This window comes from Ceratotherium simum, chromosome X (assembly GCF_057802395.1).
Source record: "Ceratotherium simum simum isolate JZ-2026a chromosome X, ASM5780239v1, whole genome shotgun sequence".
NCBI classification, from domain to species: Eukaryota; Metazoa; Chordata; class Mammalia; order Perissodactyla; family Rhinocerotidae; genus Ceratotherium; species Ceratotherium simum.
This window is the reverse complement of record NC_141940.1, coordinates 85396648-85403107: the sequence shown is the minus strand read 5'-3', so window position 1 is coordinate 85403107 and position 6460 is coordinate 85396648. Positions and strand designations below refer to the sequence as shown.

General features: G+C 48.9%; 1 pseudogene; it reads left to right on the top strand.

Annotated features, from left to right (window-relative positions):
• The first annotated feature begins 2451 nt into the window (after positions 1-2451).
• LOC147911919 (structural maintenance of chromosomes protein 1A-like) lies at positions 2452-6191 on the top strand (annotated as a pseudogene).
• Positions 6192-6460: the final 269 nt, after the last annotated feature.

The window sequence follows — 6460 nt, the reverse complement described above, 5'->3', positions numbered from 1 at the left end:
CAGTTTAACATCATTAATTTTATGTTTGAGTCTCCAGTTATTCATGCTAAAAAATCTTGGATTCCTAGCAACACTAACAGTAATAACATATTTTACTTTATCCTATTCTGTATAATAGTTTAGAAAATCACAATAAGATATTTATTAGTAACAATTTGATTATTGAATGCTGTTTAAAAAGAATTTCTTTGAGGTTCTTTTTGTTGTTAAGCTTCTAATAATGGCTCATTGGGCATGTACAGTCATTTTCCTATGTTTTAAGTAATTTGAAAGAATTCTCTGCGTGTTTAACCAGCTTAATATAGTCAGGTTTCTTTGTTTAGTTTCAGGTTTTAGAGATTGCTTTTTGGCATTTTGATTTATTTTCCAACTTTAATTTTGAAAATTTTCAAACCTACAAGAAACTTGAAAGAATAGTACAGTGAACTCCCATATGCCTTTCACCTTAGATTCATCAATGGATATTTTCAATTTGCTTTCTCTCTCATCTCTCTTGATTCCTTCCTCTGGACTACACACTTTTCTTGTTTTGCTGAACCATTTGAAGGAAGTTGCAAACTTCAACTCTAAATACTTCAGCATGCTAGAACTAAGCGATTCTCCTCCATAACCACAACTCCAGATTACACCTAAGAAGATTAATAATAATTTCATATCTAATATCTGCCCATATTCAAATTTGCCTAGTTGTTCCTAAAGTGTCTTTTGTAGTTGTTTGTTTGTTTGTTTTTAACTATGATCCAATTAAGATTCATGTATTGCTTTTGGTTGTTCTGTCTCTTTAGTTTCTTTTAATGCGGAACAGTCCCTCACCTTTTTCATGACATTGATCTTTTGAAGAGTCTACATGTTGTCTTGAAGAATGGATATGTTAGTTTCCTTTCATTATTAATTAACTTATTCTTCCTGACCTTGTGTATTTCCTATAAATTGGAAGTTTGATTTAGTCCGGAGTTTGGATCTAGTTTGATGGATTTGGGTTAAGTAATTTTTTGGCAAGAACATTTCATTGGTGATGCTGTGTACTCTGTATTGCATCACGCCAGGAGGCACATGATGTCAGGATGCCCCGCCATTCATGATGCTAAGTTTGATCCTCAGTTAAGGTATCAATTGTCCAGATCTCTCAGCAGCTAAACATACCCTTTTACCTTTGTAAGTAGTAAGTAATCTTCAGAGGTAACTCTTGGGCATCTTGTGAATATCTCATTCCCTAACAATTTTTTCTGCCCAGTGGTTTCACATTTTGATTTAATTTTGTTTTATAATTATGTAAAATCTTCATCTGGTTCTAAAAACAAAAGTATAATACAAGGTACATGAAGAGGAGTTTAGCTTCCTCCATGCGTAACCAGAGCAGCGTAACCTGCCTTCTGCATGGGAGGCGGGCCCCAGGCCCCCACTTTCGGTAATTAGTTTTTGGATTATCCCTTTTTGCTGTTGTACTTTTAAAACACAAATATGTTCATATTCCCTCTCTTAGATAAGCGATAGCATCCTAGTGTGTACCTTTCATATTTTACCTATGACATACCCTGGAGACCACTCCCATAGCAGTGTGTAGAGATCTTCAGAAGGGCTTTTCTAAAATGCGTGTATATTCACGTTCTTCCTGTACTTGAAGTCATTCAGCGGTACCTCTCCACCTCCCTCAGGAGTAAAGTCCAAACCTCTTACAAGGCCTAAAGACCCTTCATCATCAGAGGCTTCCGCCTATGCCTCCAGCCTTGTCTCTTTCCTCCAGCACACACGCATGTTGCACGCACACATAATTGCTACTATTGCCATATTGAATTGCCTTTTTCTTTTGGCTTTTGAAGTTTATTAAAGTTTATTAATCTTTTGAATTGCTTTGAATTTCTTGAATGAACCATGAGCAAACCCCTAGTCCTGCATGTGATGCTCTTGTCTGCATGGAAGACTGTTCCTTCTCTCTGTCCTTACCATTCATCCTGTAGGCCTGAGCTTCAACATATTCCTGGAATCCTTCCCTAGCCCCAGAGTCTGAGTTAGGTGCACTTCTTGTGTGCTCACCCAACACTGTTTATCATCGTTTTGGTATCTACCATGCAGTGTTCTGATTGTTTACTTATATGGATTCCTCTGTTAGTCTCTGAGCTCTGTGAGCACAGGAACCATAGCTCACAGGCTCACGAGGGGCTCCAGTGCCTGGCACTTGGAAGGCATTCAATAAACCTTTATTGACTAAAAGTGGCAGAAAGGCACAAGCCTAGACATGCATTGCAATATCCATAAGACCTAAAACCAAACTCAAGTGGAATTTGCTCCAGATGTAGTGACCTGAGCAGAAAGCGTGAGTTGCCTTATTCATTGTGGAATCAGACCAGCCCATGTGGGAGCCTCTAGGTGCCCCTGGGATGGTGCTGGCTCGTAACGGGCTTAGAGCCAGAGAGAGGTGGACAGACTGACAGGGCCAGGGAAGGGCTAGAGATGAGAAAGCAGCATCAGCCTGTAATTTCCAGGGATGGTAGGAATAGTTACTGTGGGCAGGACCTGGTGGGAGGAGCTGAGCTGGAGAAGAAGAACCTGCCTTCTGCGTGGGAGCAGGAACCAAGGCCCCACTCGGTCAAGCATCTCTGTGGAGGCCTGGGCTCAGGGGCCTGGCCCTTCTTGATGTTGCTGGGCCGGGGTTTTACAGGATGCCCAGGCCGAGGAGGAGAGATCAAGCAGGAGATGAACACACTGCAGCAGAAGCTAAATGAGCAGCAGAGTGTGCTCCAGCGTGTTGCTGCCCCTAATATGAAGGCCATGGAAAAGCTGGAAAGTGTCCGAGACAAGTTTCAGGAGACCTCAGATGGTAAGATTTCCCCCTTTTACTTGGGCCTAAGAGCGAAGGCAGGAGGCTGGAGGTGTGACAAGGGCCTGTTGTTTACATATCACAACAGCTCCGTTTTATGCTTTTTACTTGAAACTCTCAAGAGCCCTAAACAGTAGGGGTTATCACACCTGTTTTATAGAGTGGAAAACTACTGAGGTTCAGAGAGGGCGAATGGCCTGCCCAAGGTTACACAGCTGGTTGCTGGTAGAGCCCAGGAAGAATCCCATGTTTATGTGGCTCCAAGCCCATGTTTCTTCCTTTGCACTACATGGCCGGCCCACTGGATTCATTCAGGTGGTTGTGGAACCATCTTCCGGGACCCTCCCCAGGCATTCCTCTCCCTCTGTGGGATGTTGCTGCTCTGTGGATTGTCATTTGTAGGTCATTCTTGCCAGGCGTGGTCCTCAGCCTTGGCAGAACCGGGCACTGAGGGGTCACCTGTTTTCCCTTGTGACAGAGTTTGAAGCAGCTCAAGCGAGCCAAGAAGGCCAAGCAGGCGTTCGAGCAGATCAAGAAGGGCGCTTTGACCGCTTCAATGCTTGTTTTGAATCTGTGGCCACCAACATTGATGAGATCTACAAGGCCCTGTCCGCAACAGCAGTGCCCAGGTAGGCTGGAGCCCTTACCCAGCCAGCCCCTACCATCCTCAGCTGCCCTTCCCTCTAGGCTTCCTGTCCCGTCCCCACCCAGACCCAGACCCAAATCCTGACCCTGAACCATCTGCCTTCCCTAGGCATTCCTGGGCCCTGAGAACCCTGAGGAGCCCTACTTGGATGGCATCAACTACAACTGCGTGGCTCTGGCAAGCGCTTCCGGCCTATGGACAACTTGTCAGGTGGAGAGAAAACAGTGGCAGCTCTGGCCCTGCTCTTTGCCATCCACAGGTAAGGCTGTGCCCCGCCCAGGGCGGTTGGCGGAGAAGACTGAACTGAGGCCCCGGAGGCTCTGGGGCCCAGGATATGCAGAGGTGAAGATGTGCTGGTGGAGATCTGGATTGCGTCCCTCTTTCCCTACCTACTACAGCATATCTGGCCTTGGTTTCCTGGACCTGTCTTCCCCATCCACCCTCGTCCACTCAGCCTGCCCTCACTGGCCCCTGCATGTATTCAGTCCCACTGCCAGGCTTTTGCTCACATGGTTGCTGGCTAATAAGCCCTTCCCATGCAAATCTAGCTTGACTGTCACCTACCACCCCTTCACATCTCATTCTCCTCCTCCTGTTCCTCTAGGAAGCGTGCTTTGACCACTGTGGCATACCCTGACCTCCCCTCCTGAGCGCCAGTAGTCCTTGAATCTGACCCCCCACAACTTAGTGCTTGATTGTACAGCATCATTCACCAAGCATTTCTTGAGGGCTGCTCTGTACCAGACCCTGTTGGGGATTAGGGACACAGATGAGTCAGGCGTGGTCTCTGTCCTCGAGGAGCTCATGGTCTAGTGGAAGCCAGATGTGTAAACACATTCAGCTAAGTGTTGTAACTGGCTGGCGTGTGTGCTGTGGATACACAGAGGAGGGATGCCGACCCAATCTGGGGCAGGGTGCAGGTGGCCAGTGAAGGCTTTCAAGGGCAGATAACACTTGAGCAAGAAATCTGAAGGATGAGTAGAAGTTAGCCAGGAGACCAGTAGGCATTCCACACGGAGGGTGCAACACGTGCAGAGGCAGGGAGGCGTAACAGCATTGTCTTGGCGGGTGAGTGGGGTGGACCTCCAGGTAGCTTGGTCAGTATGGCCAGAGCCTAGGACAGCTTTATGTCCCCAGCCAGTCTGGGAGCTCTGGAGAAGGCCGTGTCTTCTCCTGGTTCTACAGGATTCTGGAGCACAGGGCTGGATACAGAGGAGGGCTCAGTTGGTGTATTAGCCTTTAGGGGCTCAGGCAACATTAAGACCTGGGTTTTTAGTTTCTGAGAAGAAGTGGAGGGGAAGCTGGCCGGTGTGATGGGCCCTGGGGCTGTCCCACTCCACCTCCATCCCCATCAGTGTCAGCTCACGTGCTGGTTCCCTCCCAGCTACAAGCCAGCCCCCTTCTTAGTCCTGGATGAGATCGATGCTGCCTTGGATAACACCAACATTGGCAAGGTGGGTGCAAGGAAAGTGGGGCCTGGGAGGGAGGGCTGGGTTTCAGGGAGCAACTCCTGAGTGCGCCCTAGCCGTTCCTGCTGCCTGTTCTCTGTGCCGGGAGGCTGGGCCCAGGGTCATCCATGCCATGCTAGTCAGTGCCTCCTCTCAGCCTTTCTTCTCCCCACCCTCCATCCCTTACCCCATCCCCTCTGCCTCTGATTCTGACTGAAAAACACAAGAGAGTGTTAGGGCTTCAGCCCTGCTAAGTGCCCGGCGCATCCCACAGGTGGCAAATTACATCAAGGAGCAGTCGACTTGCAACTTCAGGCCATCGTCATCTCTCTCAGGAGGAGTTCTACCACGAAGGCTGAGAGCCTCATTGGAGTCTACCCCGAGGTAGGGCGGGCCTGGCTTGAGAGCCAGCCCCACTCCCTGCCTGACTCCCCAGGGCAGGAAGGAAGGCTGCAGTGGAGGAGCACGGGGGCGGAGGAGCATAGGGACTCAGGTCCTGAAGGGCCATCTGGGCTTGTTGGAGCCCTACCCTGGAGGCTTAGCCAGCCCAGCTGGGCAGGGCCGCTGCATTTGGGGACAGGTGGAAAGGCCAGGCAGAAAGGCCAGGCAGAGGCAGCCAGACAGCAGAGTGCAAAAGCAGGAGACTGCGGAGGTAGGCAGGGAGAGAAGGCACATGGGACCGAGCACATCCCCTCACACCCAGAGAGAACCATCGCCTGGGCTTTGGGCAGGTATGTAGGGAGGAGGTTTGAGGCCCCCAGTTCCAGGGTGCTAGACCCCTCTTAATTCTCTCCTTACAATTTCATTTTCTTTTTCTCCCTCCTCCTTCAGCAAGGGGACTGTGTGATCAGCAAAGTCCTGACCTTCGACCTCACCAAGTACCCAGATGCCAACCCCAACCCCAATGAGCAGTAACAGTAGTTCTGCCCTCCCGCCCTGTCTGGATCCCTAAGCTGCCCTTCTCCCAATCTCTGGATATTTGGCTCCCAACCTTCCCCTGCCTCCTGTCCTTGTTTGGTATAGTCTTGAGATTTAGGCACTGCTATGAAGCATGAAGAGGAACAGAGGTGATGTTAGGTCTGGAGCAAAATTCCTGAGCTACAGGCAGCATCCCGGCCTCTGGAAGGAGGTGCTGAGCTGGACTGAGCTGAACAGGGCCATCTGTCCATCCCCTCTTCCCCTCCTGGACCTCTCCCCCATCACCCATAATCAGAGGTCCCTTGGGCCCCCTTGCATTTTGCTTGTGTGTGGGTATGTATGTGTGTATATGTGTGTCCGCATGTGCATGTGGGTGTGTTTGCAAAATAATAAAGATATTGGAGACCCATTTTAGAAGGAGCCTAGACTGAATTTGATTCCAAGAGAGCTTAGTATGACAGCACCCCAGAGCTGGGCAAAGGCGTTCAGGACCTCATAGGAGTCAGGCAGTCACATGAAATTGCCCTCATTCACTCATTTGTGTTTTTGTTCATTCATGTATTCATCAGACACATACTGAACACCCTCTATTTGTCAGGCTCTATGCTAGGAACACAGAGCTGAATCAGA